This window comes from Podarcis liolepis (genome assembly GCF_965112155.1).
Source record: "Podarcis liolepis genome assembly, chromosome: 14".
Lineage (NCBI taxonomy): Eukaryota > Metazoa > Chordata > Lepidosauria > Squamata > Lacertidae > Podarcis > Podarcis liolepis.
Window position 1 is genome coordinate 9,095,343 of NC_139569.1, and position 19,410 is coordinate 9,114,752.

General features: G+C 45.7%; 1 protein-coding gene across 2 annotated transcripts in view; it reads right to left on the reverse strand.

Moving 5' to 3' along the window:
* Positions 1 to 19,410, reverse strand: part of GRIN2A (glutamate ionotropic receptor NMDA type subunit 2A) — a 237,575-nt gene that overhangs the window by 144,444 nt on the left and 73,721 nt on the right. The window lies entirely within an intron of this gene.

A 19,410-nucleotide genomic window follows, 5' to 3' on the forward strand; every position in this document is an offset into this window, starting at 1 on the left:
ACATTCAGAAGCGTTACTTCTTCTGACCATGGAGGCAAAGCAGAGCCATTGTGGGTTGAAGCCCTTGATAGCCCTCTCCTCCATGAATTTCTCTAATCTTCTTTTAAAGCCATCCAAGATGGTGGTCACCACCTCCTCCTGTGGGAAGGAGTTCCAAAGTTTAACTATATGGCATGTGAAGAAGGACTTTCTGACAGTAAGAGTTGTTCAAGAGTGGAACGGATTCCTCCAGGAGGTTGTGGACAATCCTTCGTTGGTGGTCTTTAAGTAGAGGTTGGGCGTCCATCTGTCATGGATGCTTTAGCTGAGATCCCTGCATCATTGAGGGCTGGGCTAGATGACCATCGTGGTCCCTTCCAGCTCTACAATTCATCAATCATTCACTGGATGTTCATGAGTTCCAGCATTAGAAGGAGAGGGAGAAAAACTTATCTCTGTTCTCATCCTATATATATATATATGTATATATATATATATATATATGTATATATATGTGTGTGTGTATATATATATATATATATATATGTATGTATGTATGTATATATATATATCATTTTTATTACATTTTCTGTTTTACAATTTAAGATACTCATTTAAACATCCTTATATCAGTGACTTCCCTTCTTCTCCTTCCATGGTTCATTTTGCATATCATAAATCCCCGCATATTTTACACAAACTAAAACATTCAGTATCCCATTATTACATCCATCAAAACTTATTTACACTGTTGAATTTATCTTAATGCTGCCAGCGTTTTCAAGTGCACACAGTTTCCCCCCATATATTCAATAAACGTTTTCCTGTCTTCTCTAAACGTGTGTTCTTCTTGTTCTCTTATTCTATATGCTAAATCTGCAAGCTGTGCATATTCTGTCAACTTTAGTTGCCATTCTTCTTTAGCTGGGACCTCGCTCGTTTTCCATTTTGGGGCTAAAGAAACACTAGCCACAGTAGTAGCATACATAAACAACCTTTTTTGACACCTGGGAATTTCCAGGTGCCCAATGGCATCTCCAGGTAGGGCTGGAATTTACCTGTCTTTAGAGAGTGAGGTGGAAGGCAGAGTGAAAAGCAGTTTGCTACTAGACCAGAGTCCTTTTTGTTGGGGATAATTCCATGCACCATGTCTTCTCCTACCTACCATTTCTCTAAATGGAAAAGTCTTAAGAGTTGCATCCTTCCCTCTTGGGCAACAACGGCCTAGAGAGGCTGGTTGCTTGAGGACACTGGTGTCTCCCTGAAGGCTCATCATCAGCTACCAAAGGAGACAATGCCTGGTGCTACTAGCTTAGATGTGGGACGTGAGGAGCTGCTTTGCCTCCTTGAGTCCTGACAGTGAAAAGGGCAGGGTTATCCTTTGTCGTCACCTTGCTGACAAAGGTCCGTATAGTTAAAGCTATGGTTTTCCCAGTAGTGATGTATGGAAGTGAGAGCTGGACCATCAAGAAGGCTGATTGCTGAAGAATGGATGCTTTTGAATTATTGTGCTGGAGGAGATTCTTGAGAGTCCCACGGACTGCAAGAAGATCCAACCTATCCATTCTGAAGGAAATCAGCCCTGAGTGCTCACTGGAAGGACAGATCCTGAAGCTGAGGCTCCAATACTTTGGCCACCTCATGAGAAGAGAAGACTCCCTGGAAAAGACCCTGATGTTGGGAAAGATGGAGGGCACAAGGAGAAGGGGACGACAGAGGACGGGATGGTTGGACAGTGTTCTCAAAGCTATCAACATGAGTTTGACCAAACTGCGGGAGGCAGTGGAAGATAGAAGTGTCTGGCGTGCTCTGGTCCAGGGGGTCACGAAGAGTTGGACATGACTAAACAACTAAACAACAACATCCTGATCTGTACACCCAAAGAAACATCCCTTGGGAGTGGATTGGAAAGAGGATACAGGATATCCAAAATACCAGAATGACCAGTTCCTGTACTTTGTTAAAGAAAGGTGTAAACTTAAAACGCTGCCCACAGAGCCGGACAGGTCCTGAAACAGCAGAAGAAGGCCACAGCTTGCCTGCAAAGTGCTAATAGGTTCAGTTTTGCTTATACACAAAATGAGCAGAGTAAGCTGGCATCAATGGCCCAGTTAACTCTCTCCTGGCTTAAAGGTCCCAACTCTCACCCGTCTCCCAAAAAGGGAGTAGTTGTCACAGTGCCAGATTTATGTATAGGCTAAGTAGTCTGAAGCCTAGGGCCTTAGATGCACTTTCTTCAAGAGATAAGTTTAGGATAATATCCTTTATTCCTATATTAGATGCACTTGAAGCCAATTTAAAAAGAAGTACTGTGTACAGTGATTTCCATTCTTGCTATTCTGACAGCATCTAAGCAAGAAATTCAGCAAGGTGTTGAACTGTTGATGGAAGCACACCCAGAAGATGTTGACCTGAAACTTATTGAACTTTGCACTTTCACCTGTACATGAGATAAAGCCATAGGCTTACAGCAGAGCACTCTCTGTCTCATACAGACCTTTATCAAATTATATACAAGGAAAAAAATTCAGATGGCCTTTCCTAATGTGGAAACAATCTTGCAGCTATTTCTTAGCTTTATGGTCACTAACTGCTCGGGAGAGACGAGTTTTTCAAGACTCAAAAGAATTAAAAATGAATTAAGGGCTACAATGTCTCAAGAGAGGTTGTCCGCACTGAGCGTTCTGTACATTGAAAGTGACAAACCGAGACAAACAAATTTTGATGAAGTTTTCTGGTGTCCTTTAGAGGAGAAATTGTGAATTGCAGAATTTTTAATACCCGTCATCATCCTTGGCTTCACTCAATTTTGTTTATAACACTCTCTTCCATTTTCTTCTAGTCATGAGGCTGGGGGGGGTTGGGAGGGGGCTCACAAATGGAACAGCCTAGGGCTTCTCTTCATCTAAATCCAGCACTGCAGACAGCATGAGAAACCTCTCCTGAACCAAAACTAAGGCTTCAAAGCAGATAAACATATGAGCTCATTCTTGCAAAGTCCTGGGGTTATCTCGCCTACCAAGATGGCCTTTACAAGACTTCCAGAACATTTTCACCATTTGGTACTGCGCCATTTTGGTTCTATAGAAATGAACGGGCATGGAAAGCATAAGCTGTCAACTTTTCCCTTTTCTTGTGAGGAATCCCATTCGGAATAAGGGACGTTCCCTTTAAAAAATGGAAACGTTGACAGCTATGATGGAAAGGCAACGGAGGAAGCCAGCGCAGGCAGACTAGTAGGCAGATCACTGCGGAATCTCTAATCTTGAAGGCAAGGCAATCGCCCTTTCATCTCCCCGGTTCCACTCTTGGCAAAAAAAACCCCAAACCCAAACACCATACTCACTGAGCAATGAACATTTGATACATCGCCTAGACAAATAATGAACAGATCTGACGTTAAGGTTCGGGGGCTGGGGGGATAGTGCAGTCTATTGTGCTTGCTACCCTGAAGTACAGATTAGGCCCTCTGTGCGATCAAGATAAGGCATTCCAGTTTTCGCAAAAGCAAGCTTATCAGATCCTTTTCTAAATCCCTTTAAGTTTCAAAATACCCAGTTTAATACCACTCAGTTGTAATAAGTTAAAAGCCTCTGGAAAATTGTCAAGGGTGGGTTGGAGAGAGGGGGAGAGGGAGGGAGGGAGGGAATAGGGAGAAGGAATTATATATATATATATATATATATATATTTGTTTTCGTAGATTTTCACGGGTACAGGAATGCAGGTTTTGGTGTCCTCGGGTGTCTTCCCGTGTAAAAGTTGGGGTGTCTAGGCGACGTTTCGACGAGGTCTCACTCGTCATCTTCAGGCTGGTGCTTTCGGCTTCTTGTTACTGGAACAGAGCGGGATCTCAGTGTTTGAGTTCCTATAAATACTGTAGAGGGGTGTGGTGTATTGCCTCAAAAGTTCTGGGCAGAGGGGAAGTTCCCAGGCTAGTGTTCTTTTCTTCTTTTGTTCCTTAATTACTTGAGGGATATCTTGAGTGATTACTTGAGTGATATTCTGAGTACCACTTAGGTGGGTCATTGGGTGTGGATTAGTTGCTAAAGCCTTCGTGTCTTGACCTCTTGAATTTGTGAAGAGTTTTTCTGGGAAGATGGCTGTACTGCACTTAGTTGTGCTTTGGCTTGGCTTCGTGTATAGGGGCGAGCTGTGGTTTTGTGCCCTGTGCCAGCCAGATCTGTGTAGGGATTGCAGGGGGGTGCAGCATCCGGAGGTGCCACTATGGTTTGGTTACTGGATGGTGTCTGTAATTTATCTGTGGAGAGGGTCTGGGTTTGGGTCTGGTGTGGTTGATTGGTGGTGGCGTTCTGTGTGCCTCTGGATCTGGTGTCGGTTTTTGTGGGGAGGGCTAATTTCCAGATGTCTGGCAGGCGGGACGTGTCGTCACGCTTGTTCATGTTGTGAGGGTGTTTCTCTATCTCGATGGCTTCCATGATTATTCTCTTGTGGTGATGTTCCATGTTAAAGAGCAATTTGGAATCTGCAAAATTAATTTCGTGTCCTGTTTCTTTCATGTGTTGGAAAAGAGAGGAAGATTTTTCTTCTTTTTTGACGGCATTCTTGTGTTCTGCGATACGTGCATTTATTCGTCTGTTTGTTTGTCCAATGTACGTGGCTGGGCAGACTTTGCAGGGTATTTCATAGACCCCTTGGTTTTCCAACTGGATTTTATCTTTGGGGTTTCTGAGGATATTGGCTATTTTTTGGTTGGTGCAAAAGGCTGTTTTGATATTGTGTTTATGGAGGATTTTGCTAATTTTATCTGTAGTGCCCTTGATATAAGGAAGGAGGGCCATGCCATTGTTTTCTTCTGTGTCTTGGTTTTTGGGGGGTGTTTCTTTTTGGATAAGCTTCGTAACCCTGTTTTGCTGGTATCCATTGGCGATTAACACATTTGAGAGATTCTGTAACTATACACGAAGCCAAGCCCCTATACACTATACACGAAGCCAAGCCCCTATACACGAAGCCAAGCCAAAGCACAACTAAGTGCAGTACAGCCATCTTCCCAGAAAAACTCTTCACAAATTCAAGAGGTCAAGACACGAAGGCTTTAGCAACTAATCCACACCCAATGACCCACCTAAGTGGTACTCAGAATATCACTCAAGTAATCACTCAAGATATCCCTCAAGTAATTAAGGAACAAAAGAAGAAAAGAACACTAGCCTGGGAACTTCCCCTCTGCCCAGAACTTTTGAGGCAATACACCACACCCCTCTACAGTATTTATAGGAACTCAAACACTGAGATCCCGCTCTGTTCCAGTAACAAGAAGCCGAAAGCACCAGCCTGAAGATGACGAGTGAGACCTCGTCGAAACGTCGCCTAGACACCCCAACTTTTACACGGGAAGACACCCGAGGACACCAAAACCTGCATTCCTGTACCCGTGAAAATCTACGAAAACAAATATCTCACCTCTACGGGGAGGAAACCTTCCAGCTGACAAGAACCTACGAGAAACTAGAAATCCGAAGAGCCACCATCTTATGTGATCTCTTGTTCCTACGCAACTGCCGAGACAACAACTTAATTCCCACATGCTTCCAACTTAAATTCCACTCTAAAACCCCAGCTACCGAAAGGATCCTGAAACGAACTGAACTATCCCTAATCAGAAACGAACTACATAAGAAAAGATACCTACTAAACCAAACCAACAAAGATCTGCTCACTCTTCACCTCAAACTCTGTAACAAAATCCACCCTGCACTCTGGGACAAATGCAAACAACTAGCCGTCTGGAGAGCTGAAACTGAGACCTCACATAAGACAGACACACACACCAACAAACTCCACAAACTAGAGAGACGCCAGAAGCCCAGCCACCCTCCACAACAACCCATGAAACAAACAGTACATAACATATCAGACAGGATCCTCACCTCAACTGAAACCAAAGTACTCTCCAAAGGTTTCAACTTTGCAGTTACCCCGAGACGCATCCCCACGGAAAACATCATATGCGGAGTCGAAGCTAGCCTAACCAAAATCAACCCAGATGAAGCCAATAAAATCAGACTTGAAGTCACCAACATCCTCTGCTCCAGCAAACCACCCAGAAGCAATTTACACAAAGAAGAACAGAAAGCACTCACCAACCTGAGGAAAGACAACAACATAATCATTCTCCCAGCAGACAAAGGTAATGCCACTGTTGTGATGAACACATCGGACTACCAAGCAAAACTATCAAATCTACTCCAAGACCCTACCTACCAACCTATAAAAACAGATCCCACCACCTATCTGGAAAAAACCACCAAATCCAAAATAAAAGCCTCTCCTATCAGTGAAGAAATCCAGCTAAGAATCACCCCCAGAGAAAAATCATCCAGATGCCCCAAACTCTACGGCCTCCCCAAGATACACAAAGAAGGAACACCACTCAGACCAATAGTCAGCTCCATAGGCTCACCTCTACAAAATCTCGCTAAATTTCTCGCTAAGCAACTTCAGCCCTATGCAGAATCCATCTCTTCACACGTTACAAACTCCTTCCAGTTCATAGAAACAATAAAGAAGCAAAACCTACATCCCGATGACCTACTTGTGAGCTTCGATGTTGTATCTCTCTTCACACAAGTGCCCATTAATGAAGCCTTGACAGCCATTCAAAACAAATACAATCCCCCCGAATACATCCTGGACCTGACCAACCACTGCCTAACCAACACGTACTTCATCCACAATGGACAAAGATACAAACAGATAGAAGGAGCACCTATGGGATCACCCCTCTCACCGGTCATCGCAAATCTGTACATGGAACACTTTGAAACCAATGCTTTAGACAAGTCAGAACACAAACCCAAACTTTGGCTCAGATATGTTGACGACACCTTTGTAATTTGGCCACACGGGAAAGAAAAACTAGATAGCTTCCTCACACATCTCAACAGCCTACACCCCAAAATACAATTCACTATGGAAATAGAAGCCAACAACCAGCTTCCCTTCCTTGACGTCCTAATCTACAAAAAACCTGATGGCTCCCTAGGACACACTATCTACCGGAAAAAAACACACACCAACCGCTACTTACATGCTCAATCACACCACCACCCTGCACAAATAAACTCCGTAGCCAAGACCCTCATCTCCAGAACCAAACGCCTGACTGACAAAGACCACTTGACAACTGAGTTACAGAATCTCTCAAATGTGTTAATCGCCAATGGATACCAGCAAAACAGGGTTACGAAGCTTATCCAAAAAGAAACACCCCCCAAAAACCAAGACACAGAAGAAAACAATGGCATGGCCCTCCTTCCTTATATCAAGGGCACTACAGATAAAATTAGCAAAATCCTCCATAAACACAATATCAAAACAGCCTTTTGCACCAACCAAAAAATAGCCAATATCCTCAGAAACCCCAAAGATAAAATCCAGTTGGAAAACCAAGGGGTCTATGAAATACCCTGCAAAGTCTGCCCAGCCACGTACATTGGACAAACAAACAGACGAATAAATGCACGTATCGCAGAACACAAGAATGCCGTCAAAAAAGAAGAAAAATCTTCCTCTCTTTTCCAACACATGAAAGAAACAGGACACGAAATTAATTTTGCAGATTCCAAATTGCTCTTTAACATGGAACATCACCACAAGAGAATAATCATGGAAGCCATCGAGATAGAGAAACACCCTCACAACATGAACAAGCGTGACGACACGTCCCGCCTGCCAGACATCTGGAAATTAGCCCTCCCCACAAAAACCGACACCAGATCCAGAGGCACACAGAACGCCACCACCAATCAACCACACCAGACCCAAACCCAGACCCTCTCCACAGATAAATTACAGACACCATCCAGTAACCAAACCATAGTGGCACCTCCGGATGCTGCACCCCCCTGCAATCCCTACACAGATCTGGCTGGCACAGGGCACAAAACCACAGCTCGCCCCTATACACGAAGCCAAGCCAAAGCACAACTAAGTGCAGTACAGCCATCTTCCCAGAAAAACTCTTCACAAATTCAAGAGGTCAAGACACGAAGGCTTTAGCAACTAATCCACACCCAATGACCCACCTAAGTGGTACTCAGAATATCACTCAAGTAATCACTCAAGATATCCCTCAAGTAATTAAGGAACAAAAGAAGAAAAGAACACTAGCCTGGGAACTTCCCCTCTGCCCAGAACTTTTGAGGCAATACACCACACCCCTCTACAGTATTTATAGGAACTCAAACACTGAGATCCCGCTCTGTTCCAGTAACAAGAAGCCGAAAGCACCAGCCTGAAGATGACGAGTGAGACCTCGTCGAAACGTCGCCTAGACACCCCAACTTTTACACGGGAAGACACCCGAGGACACCAAAACCTGCATATATATATATATATATATATATATATATATATATTTGCATACACACGCATATGTATCTACACACACATACACCTAGGGAAATTAATGGTAAATTATTATAGGCCTTTATCTGCAGTCTGGAGGCTTCAATTCATTAGCAGTGCATAAACTCGTATTATCTAATATTGTGTCCTTTTTATCCTGAAACACAAGCCTACCAAATAATTAATGCAAAGAAAGAAAGAAAGAAAGAAAGAAAGAAAGAAAGAAAGAAAGAAAGAAAGAAAGAAAGAAAGAAAGAAAGAAAGAAACCTTAGCAAGGTTAAGCAACAGCTTCGCTTCCAAACAGGATTTGGGAATCGGCTGCTTCAGTTTTGGCCACTTAGGGAGTAGCAGGGTAACCAAGGCAGGAGTCATTGAGTTCTGCCATTGGGAAGGTGGGTGACTCTGTCTATGACATTTCCCCTCTCAAGAGGCACAGAAGATCATTAGAAGAGCCTGCTGGATGAGGCCAATGGCCCACCTGGCAGTCAAAAGCATCGCTGCACCCAGCTGTGGCAGAAGTCACAGCAATTTTGACTATTGTTTTCAATTAGTTTGTTTTCATTGCTCTATATTTTATAATGGATGTTTTTTAGATGCTGGGAGCTGCCTTAAATCTCAACTTGGAGGAAAGGCAGGGTATAAAAAACATTAGATAATTAAATACCGAAATGGCACCACGTTAGGAGAAATTGCTTTGCTGAAATTTGTACATTGGGCAAAATTGCACACAGCAAAAGTGTGTACTGCATTATAATAAATTTGCACTAAAATGCCAATGAATTGCCATGAGGATTTAAAAAGAAGAAGAAGCAATTTGATGTGGAAAGTGTGGAGAACTGAATTTAAGATGGGTTGAGGGGGGAATGAGAAACTGAAATTGCCGCCCGCTGGAGAAAGAGTTGAGACAAATAACTTTGGCAACCAGGGGATATTTATTAAATATAATGTCTTGGAGGATCTACAGCAATCCAAATAAACTAAATTGCAACAAATTAAATTTGTCCAAGCAATAAATAGAGGGGATGCACCTCTCCAGAGTCGTATTACAGCTGCATGCCATAGTCACGCCATGAAGTTTGGGGGTACTCCTTCTCCACAGAGGGCGCCTTGATTTTGAACCTGATGGGCACACCCTGGTGCCATTGCTCACACTGGCGTGCCCACCAGGCCCAAAGGCCAACCCCCAGGACCCCAAAGCGTAGCCCATTGTAGGTGACTACAGAGTGCCCTCAATGCAAAAAAATGTCTCAGGTAATCAACCAATAGCTCAGCCGGTTAGAGTGTGGTGTTTATAACGCCGAGGCTGCAGGTTCAATCTCCATGTAGGACAACTGCTGACAGGCTTTGGGGGATCGGATTCCTCCCCCGTGGCAGTAAATAAGCAGATCAAAGAAAAGGAAATCCTTACCAGTTAGTTTCTTTAATAAACACAGTGAAAAAGAAAGTGTCTAACCAGAATGGTGGTGCTCCCAATTAAGGGATACTCCCCCCTCCGTCCCTATTAATCTACATCACTCCTACGTCACTCCTACATCCCTATTAATCTACGTCACTCCTACTGAGCTTGTACCCTCTGAGCTTTCTGTTCCGAGACTTTCTGAGCTCTTCTCGACCTTGGGGAGGGCGGTGGAGGAATGCTGTCCAATGCCTGTGAATCTGTGAACCCTCTCTCTTTCCCATGTTTCTTCTTCTTCTAGCTCCGGCATGTCCAACACCCAAGAGACTGCGATCTACTCCCAGTGTAAAAAAAAACTGGCAGTGATCTACCCATTGTCATTGGAGGGAGGAGAAGTGTGCATGGGGTGGATGCATTGCCCAGAGTTGTTGAGCCTTTTGGGAGAGGATTGCACAGAGTTTTTAAGCTCCCCCCCCCCCATAACGTTTGTACATGATAAGGATCCAGCAATATACCAGGATCAGCTGGGATCTACCGGCAGATCGCGATCTACTAGGTGGACATCCCTGTATATTCCCCATCCAGTATTACCCAGCTTCTGCCTTCTGAACTATGCCCCTCTGCAAACCGCTGTTCCAAATCTATGCTGTCCTCCTGCTCCTGGGAAGATTCAAGAGCAGGGGGAGGGGATGGCTGCCACCATTCCTCCTCAGTGCAGCCCTCCTCAGCACGGTCCCTGACAACTGCATATTCCTGCATGGAGTTGAACTAGATGATCTTCAGGGTCCGTTCCAACTCTACAATCTTCCTCCCCCCTTTGCAAAGACCAAGCCATTCTGTATGCCATTGGAAGTGATCTCCCAAATCCCTGACTATTCATAAAATCAAGAAACAAATGCCCCAAATACACACACACACACACACACACACACACACACACCGTACTTTTTGCTCTATAAGACTCACTTTTTCCCTCCTAAAAAGTAAGGGGAAATGTGTGTGCATCTTATGGAGCGAATGCAGGCTGCACAGCTATCACAGAAGCCAGAACAGCAAGAGGGATTCCTGCTTTCACTGTGCAGCGATCCCTCTTGCTGTTCTGGCTTCTGAGATTCAGAATATTTTTTTCTTGTTTTCCTCCTTCAAAAAAACTAGGTGCGTCTTGTGGTCTGGTGCGTCTTATAGAGCAAAAAATACAGTATATATTTGTGGGACACAGGTGACGCTGTGGGTTAAACCACTGAGCCTAAGGCTTGCTGATCAGAAAGTTGGCGGTTCGAATCCCCATGACAGGGTGAGCTCCCGTTGTTCGGTCCCAGCTCCTGCCAACCTAGCAGTTGGAAAGCATGTCAAAGTGCAAGTAGATAAATAGGTATCACTCCGGCGGGAAGGTAAACAGCATTTCCATGCGCTGCTCTAGTTCGCCACATGCTGGCCACATGACCCGGAAGCTGTACGCCGGCTCCCTCGGCCAATAAAGCAAGATGAGCACCACAACCCCAGAGTCAGCTACGACTGAACCTAATGGTCAGGGGTCCCTTTACCTTTACCTATATATTTGCACCCTAGTTTAATATTACATTTGTAATACAGTGTGACATGGGAAATAAAATTTGAAATGAAAAGAGGTGGTGGGCTTTGAATTTGATGAAGATGGGGATGGGGTAAAAGCAATGGTTGAGCAGTATACTCAAAAACGTAATATTGACAATAAATATAGTAGCGATAGCAGATGACTCAAAACCAAGGGTGTCTCCTTATCCTCAGGGACACAGTCTGCTGGAAGATTTCCATTGGCACGCAACCAGGGGGATCGTACTCGAAGCTGGAGCAGAGCTGCCAAGCATCACACCGGCAAAGGCCTTTCCGATGACCTGTGCTGATGAAGGGACATCTCGTTTTGCAATTGACTCAAACTCCTGCACAGATCAATGGGCTAGATTTGCTTGTTGCCGTGAGCTGGCTGGCCCTTGAGCCGCAAAGGGAATGCAGACAAGCAGAACACCTCCATCTGCTGCTCTAGAGGCTGCAATGAATCACACCGGAGAGGGGGGCAAGGTGGGGAGGGAGAGGATGAGAGATGGCTTCAACCCTGAGCTTTGTTACACGACAAGTATCATAGAATGTAGAGTTGGAGGAGACCCCAATGGTCATCTAGTCCAGGCTTCCTCAAACTCGGCCCTCCAGATGTTTTTGGCCTACAACTCCAATGATCCCTAGCTAGCAGGACCAGTGGTCAGGGATGATGGGAATTGTAGTCTCAAAACAGCTGGAGGCCAAGTTTGAGGACACCTGATTTAGTCCAACCCCCTGCAATGCAGGAATCTCAGGTAAAGCATCCATGACAGATGGCCATTCAACCTCTGCTTAGAAACCTCCAAGGAAGGAGAGCCCACCGCCTCCCGAGGGAAGACCATTCCACTGTCAAACAGCTCTTACTGTCAGAAAGCTCTTCCTGATGGTTAGTCGGAATCTCCTTTCTTGGAACTTGAATCTACTGTTTTGGGTTCAGAGCAGGAGAAAAACCAGCTTGATCCATCTTCCATGTGACAATCCTTAAGATATTTGAAGATGGCTTTCATACCTCCTCTCAATCTCCTCTTGTCCAGGCTAAACATACCCAGCTCCTTCAACCATTCCTCATATGACTTGGTTTCCAGAACCTGGATCATCTTGGTCGCCCTCCTCTGCACACGTTCCAGCTTGTCAATATCCTTTCTAAATTGTGGCACCCAGAAATGGACACAGGACTTCAGGTATGGTCTGACCAAGGCACAAGAGAGCAATACCAATACTTCCCTTGACCTGGACACTACATCTCTGTTGATGCAGCCTAGAACAGCTGCTGTTGCTGCTTCCTCTTCCTCTTCTTCCTCTTCTTCCTCTTCTTCCTCTTCTTCCTCTTCTTCTTCTTTGCTGCTCTACCAATTGAACTACAACCTCTTCCAGGTGGTTAGAGCTGTCGACATGCAGAGGGCCGTAAGGCCAGCTGGCTAGCCCCAGCTGGGAAATCTCCTTCCAGCCGTCGCACTGCATAGACCCATCGGCCTCTACTCTGACGTAAATCAGTGGCCCGGGCTTCAGCAGATCGAACTGTGCACACAGAATAGGCGTGAGGCTTGTGAAAGCATACTACTACTTATTTATTTATTTATCATTCATAAATCAGGGCAAAGAAACATGTCGTCTCTCTCTTCGTCTTCTCAGAGAGACAGGGAAAAGGAAAAGCTACACACACAACGGAAGTTCCCAGCAAGCTGTGCTGGAATGTAAACAGGCATGTGACACGCAACAGTTCCACACGTCTGCTCCTTAAGGTGGAATGGAAATTCTCAACAAGAGCATGGTGGGGATAACAGAAAGGGCAAAGGTTCACTCCCCATTTGAGACAGCTGCATATTCCTGCATTACAGTAGATTGGACCAGATGATCCTTGTAGTCCCTTCCAATTCTATGATTCTACGACCAGGGAGTTGGCAGTCTCAGAGGCAGCAGGTAATGAAAGCAACAGGGGTGACAAAGTGCCTGCATTTTCTGAAGTGCGGTGCTGAGCAAGGGGCCAGTGCCAGGATATTGAACAAAATCAAGATTAATTGTTGGACGGTATCCTGAGAGGCCATTTAGAGCTCTAGGTGATGCCAACTTTTATCTCACCCTGCACAAATTTTCCTCCCTCCCTCCTCTCCCCCATATTTTTTTGGAGGAAAGCAGATTCTGCATTTTTTGATCCAGAATAAACCATGACTGATCCCTGCACTTCTCTTTGGGATCTTCCCTGAAAATTCATTAGTCATCTTCCAAGGTTTTAGTCCAGAGCAGGAATAGCCAGCTTGCAAACTATAACCAGCACCCCTGACATGGTATTGGGGTCTTTTCCCCTCCCCTCTCTGCCCCAGTTGCAAAGGTGAGGTTCTTTAAAGTAAAAGGTAGTGGTAAAGGACCCCTGGATGGTTAAGTCCAGTCAAAGGCAATTATGGGGTTGTGGCGCTCATCTCGCTTTCAGGCCAAGGGAGCCGGCATTTGTCCACAGACAGTTTTCCGGGTCATGTGGCCAGCATGTCTAAACCAATTATGGTGCACGGAGGTCCATGACAAGTGCCAGAGCGCACGGAAATGCCGTTTACCTTCCCGCCACAGTGGTACCTATTTATCTACTTGCACTGGTGTGCACTCAAACTGCTAGGTTGGCAGGAGATGGGACAGAGCAAGGGGAGCTCACCCCGTCGCAGGGATTCAAACCACCGACCTTCCAATCACCAAGCCCAAGAGGCTCTCTAGTTTAGACCACAGCACCAACTGCGTCTTTAGCTGGTGTCCACCCCTCTCATTTCCAGGCTCATCACAAGCTGCATATTGTTTTGTGATGAGCAAGTGGAAGGTTCTTGCAAGACAGTGTTGCTGAGCTTAGAGGCTCAGACCAGGACCTGGGAGAGACTAAGGTTCAAGTCCCCCACTCAGGCACAAAGTTCACTGGGTGCAACTTTGGGTGCCAGCCACTGCCTCTTAGCTGAACCTAATCAGTGCGTCACAATCGAAAGTTGTACCAGCAACATTGTTCTGGGTGCGATATAAATGGAGGAAGAGTCTGCCTGTTACAGAGATAATTCACTTTTAAAATATGAAGAAGAGTCCAAGTGGGCATCAGAAGAGTCGGGGCTCTGTGGAGGAGCCTCTGCTCCTGTCTGAAATCCCAGAGAGTGGCTGCTGGTCAGTGCCAACAATGCTGAGCTAGATGGAGGAATGGTTTCACTAGGAACAACACAGCTTTGTCTGTCTAGTGTGGAAAGAACCCATTTTGTTGTTGTTTAGTCGTTTAGTCGTGTCCGACTCTTCGTGACGCCATGGACCAGAGCATGCCAGGCACTCCTGTCTTCCACTGCCTCCCGCAGTTTGGTAAAACTCATGCTGGTAGCTTCGAGAACACTGTCCCACCATCTCGTCCTCTGTCGTCCCCTTCTCCTTGTGCCCTCCATCTTTCCCAACATCAGGGTCTTTTCCAGGGAGTCTTCTCTTCTCATGAGGTGGCCAAAGTATTGGAGCCTCAGCTTCACGATCTGTCCTTCCAGTGAGCACTCAGGGCTGATTTCCTTCAGAATGGATAGGTTTGATCTTTAACTATATGGACCTTTATCAGCAAGGTGATGTCTCTGCTTTTTAAGATGCTGTCTAGGTTTGTCATCACTTTTCTCCCAAGAAGCAGGCGTCTTTTAATTTCATGACTGCTGTCACCATCTGCAGTGATCATGGAGCCCAAGAAAATAAAATCTCTCCTTGCCTCCATTTCTTCCCCTTCTATTTGCCAGGAGGTGATGGGACCAGTGACCACAATCTCAGTTTTTTTTTTGATGTTGAGCTTCAGACCATATTTTGCTCTCTCCTCTTTCACCCTCATTAAGAGCCCATTTTAGCCCTACATTATGTTAGTCCCAAAGTATGGTCTCAGGGCCTGAGATCTTGCAGGTAAACTGGTCCCAAGTTTTAGAAAGCATTGAAAAATAAGGAAAAGGGGGAATTAATAATAAGGCATGAAAAGGATAAGATACAGCCGTATAAAAATAAATATATACAGTGCTTTTTTCCAGAAAAAAATGTGAAGGATATTCTCATTTTCCTACCCATATTGAAATACTGTCCCTCAATGAGGCCAAACTTAGATTCACAAAATGTTTATGGGCAGTGCTTTTTATATATATTAAAAAATGTTTAGAGGTACTCTCATTTTGACTCAAGAAAATCGCCGTTTTATAGTTCAAATTGGGAAAAATAAATACAGCAAATGGACAAAAGTACAAAGATTCATAAAATGTTTAGGGGTATGCGTACCCCGGCATCCCTCCAGAAAAAAAGCACTGAATAAATAAGGCAAAGGGTGGGGGACTTATAAACTGGCAAGGTTATTATTGTACTCATCCTAAATTTAACCTAATACAGTGTTTATTAAAAATGATTTCCAAATATAATTAAATTTGTCCCTGTCAATTCTATGTTTGTACACAATTTATTCATGTATTGCAAGATTATACAGAGCTTCTATCTGAAGGGAGACACATTTTTGTTTTTCCAGTTCATCAATACTGGTCTTTCTTTGCCGTGGTAAGGCTGAAGTGAGACCATTTGTATTGTCCCTTTGTTAGGTTCTGTGTACTGGGTATATACAGTCCTACCTTGGAAGCTCCTGCAGCCAATCAGAAGCCGCAGAAGCTCCATCAGACACTTGGCTTCGAAAAATACCGTATTTTTCGTTCTATAAGACGCACCAGACCACAAGACGCACCTAGTTTTTGGAGGAGGAAAACAAGAAAAAAAATATTCTGAATCTCAGAAGCCAGAACAGCAAGAGGGGATTGCTGTGCAGTGAAAGCAGCAATCCCTCTTGCCATTCTGGCTTCTGGGATAGCTGCACAGCCTGCATTTGCTCCATAAGACACACACACATTTCCCCTTACCTTTTAGGAGGGAAAAAGTGAGTCTTATAGAACAAAAAATACGGTAGTTCACAAACCAGAACAGTCACTTCTGGGTTTGTGGTGTTTGGGAGGCAAGCTGTTCGAAAACCAAGGTACTACTGTAATTGCGAAGGATTTCAATAAAGAAAATGTGTGCGTGTGTGTGTTTTAGAAACTATGCATGCACTTTTAGATGCAAACTGAACTGAATTTATCTCCCAGTCCTAAATGGGGAGTTCTAGCAATGGACCAGAGTGGAAACCTCCCAACCTCTGGGTTTCGCTCCCCTCCTGCATAGCCCTATCAGTGCACCAGTAAGCATCTCTCGACTAAACGGTCTCGTCTCAATGAATGGCCTGTGCTTAATGGGGCAGCAGCAGCAAAATAATGAAACAAAGACTGGTGAAAAGAGGAAGGCTCTTGACAGCTTTGGAATCCCAGCCTCTGGGCTACGAGGCATTAGTGAGAACTGAGCCAGGAGCCGGGTTTGCAGCAGGTAGCTTTCCTACAGAGCTGCAGTCCGGTCGATAAGGCGAGGTCCACTGCGCCGAAGCTGTTGCCTGAAATTGGCGCCTGATGCAGAAGACAGGGTTTCGTGAGGCGAGGGATTGTGGCTGAGTGCAGCCGTGGGATGGGGTGGGAACACCAGGCAGGCCTGCGGGCACCTGGGGATAGAGCTGAAGGATGGAGAAGAGGCAGGAACCACTGCTGATGGCTGGAGCAGGAGGCAAAGAAGGATCAAAATTGGGACAGGTAATGGCAGAGCAGCAAGCAGGAGAGTCGGAAGTGAGCTGAGCAACCAGATTCATTGTGTTGAGGATAGGGGATTTGCCATCCTCCAGATGTTGATGTACTCCAACCCCCACCAGACCTAGTCAACGTGGCCGATGGTGAGAGATGATGGGCATTCTAGTCCAGCAACATCTGGAGGGCCACAAGTCCTTCCCCCCTGCTTTAAGTCACATGACAGTGGCTGTCACATAATGGTGTGGTATCCCCCAACTTCCAGCAGCGGGCTGCTGAGTACAGTGGCATAGCATGGGTTGCTGGAGCCCGTGGTAGGGCAAGTGTTGCTACCCCCCTGGTGGACCGGGTAGTTGGGCTGGAGGTGTGTGCTGGGGGGGGGGGGCACAGAGCCTGAATAGAGGGTGAACAGAGCCTGGGAGGCACAAGGCAACCAACCATACCCCTTTGAACTGAATGGAGAAACCCAGAACTAGAGTGCACACATCAGAATTTGGGAGTCCCCCGCAATCCCAACAGTAGTTCAATAGATGGTGTCAGGGGACTGCCATCGGAACAGGGGAGGGAGGCAGGAGTGCCATTGGGATACAGAGAGCCTCCGAAACTCCTAAGGAGCCGTTCCACTTCCAGCGGTGGTAAAAGCCACACCTCCAGTGGAGAAGAGAGGGAAGGGGCCAGCCAAGCGAAGAAAGAAGGGCTCGAGGAGCGCCACACCTCGCCAGGCTGGCCAGGAGGGATGCATGCCACTTCCGTTGCCCAGCTTGCCCAGAGGGGTGAAACGCAAGGAGGGGAGGAGAAGGAGGCTTGGGGTGCCAAAGTTCTTATGTTGGGGGAGAAGCCAGAAGGGGCCACCCTCTGATTCTGCAAGTGACTAAGACGGACATGAACTTTGTAGCTCTGCACTGTAAATAGTTTGCACAATAAAACCTGTAAAAGACAGGTTGGAGTCCTGCCTGGTTACTCACAAGCAACCACCATCAGCACCTGACAGTTGGACAATAGTTCAACAACACCTGTAGGACCACAGACTCCCCATCTATAATATAGTTTAAAGGGGAATTGGACCAATATAAGGAAAAGAGGTCTCTCTATAGTTCTTAGTCATGATGGCTTATGGGAACGCCATATTCAAAGGGTAGTCTACCTCCAGACGTTAACTGAAATATACTCAGAGTCGAGAGTGGATTTCATGCTCTTTATTCAGCTCATAGTGGTGAGGAGGGAATGGAAGTCCCCTCAAAGTATGTGGTTGTGGATTCACTTCTATCTGGAGCTGGATTGGGTGGCTCCTGCCGACCAATCATACTGCTGCATTGTTCTAGGACCAATCAGACTGCTGCATTCTGAATCCTATTGTTCTAGGACCAATCAGACTGCTGCAGTTTGGATCCTATTGTTCTAGGACCAGTCAGACTGCTGCAGTTTGGATCCTATTCAACTCAGTACATAACACTAACTGATGGGGAATGGTTCCAGTTACAGATAGGTAGCCGTGTTGGCCTGCCATAGTCAAAATAAAAAATTCCTTCCAGTAGCACCTTAAAGACCAACTAAGTTAGTTCTTGGTATGAGCTTTCGTGTGCATGCACACTTCTTCAGATACACTGAAACAGAAATTGCCAGACCCTTCTATATAGTGAGAAGGTGGGGAGGGGTATTACTCAGAAGGGTGGTGGGAATGGGAGATTGGCAGATAGCTGAGATGAGCCTGTTGACGACTCTTAACGACTGTAATAGGTCTTACAGGAGCTCATCTCAGCTATCTGCCAATCTCCCATTCCCACCACCCTTCAGAGTAATACCCCTCCCCACCTTCTCACTATATAGAAGGGTCTGGCAATTTCTGTTTCAGTGTATCTGAAGAAGTGTGCATGCACACGAAAGCTCATACCAAGAACTAACTTAGTTGGTCTTTAAGGTGCTACTGGAAGGATTTTTTTATTTTGATGGGGAATGGGATATTGCCCCCATGCCTTGCTTGTGGGCTTACCACAGGCACCTAGTTGGCCACAGTGCCAAACAAGATGATGGAGTGGCGCTGGTCTGATCCAGCAGCCCTCTTCAGATGCTCTTATGATTCAAGGCTTGCGTTTGGCTAAGGGACAGCCAGCTGCTCTCTCCTCTTCTGCCGATCCAGTTCCAGAATCCACGAGTCATGTTGCCCCCATTCTGAATATGAGCAAATGTTTATTTCCGTGCTTACGGAGAAGAGGGCAGGAGGGAGGCGGGAATCAAGCTGCCTCCTTGTGAGAAGCTGCTTTTTTGAAAATGAAACAAAGGCCTTGCGTGGTGTACATTTCCAGCTTGATGCCTGTGTCATATTCCAATGACTCAGAGAGTAAGCAAACAGGGCTTGCAAACACACTCCGAGCCGACCGCAAAATCAGTGTCACCTTTAAGGAGCCGGCTCAAGCAAGGAGCCCAAGGAAAAAGGAGGTGGCGGGCTTCCTCTGGCACTCTTCGTTCACACAC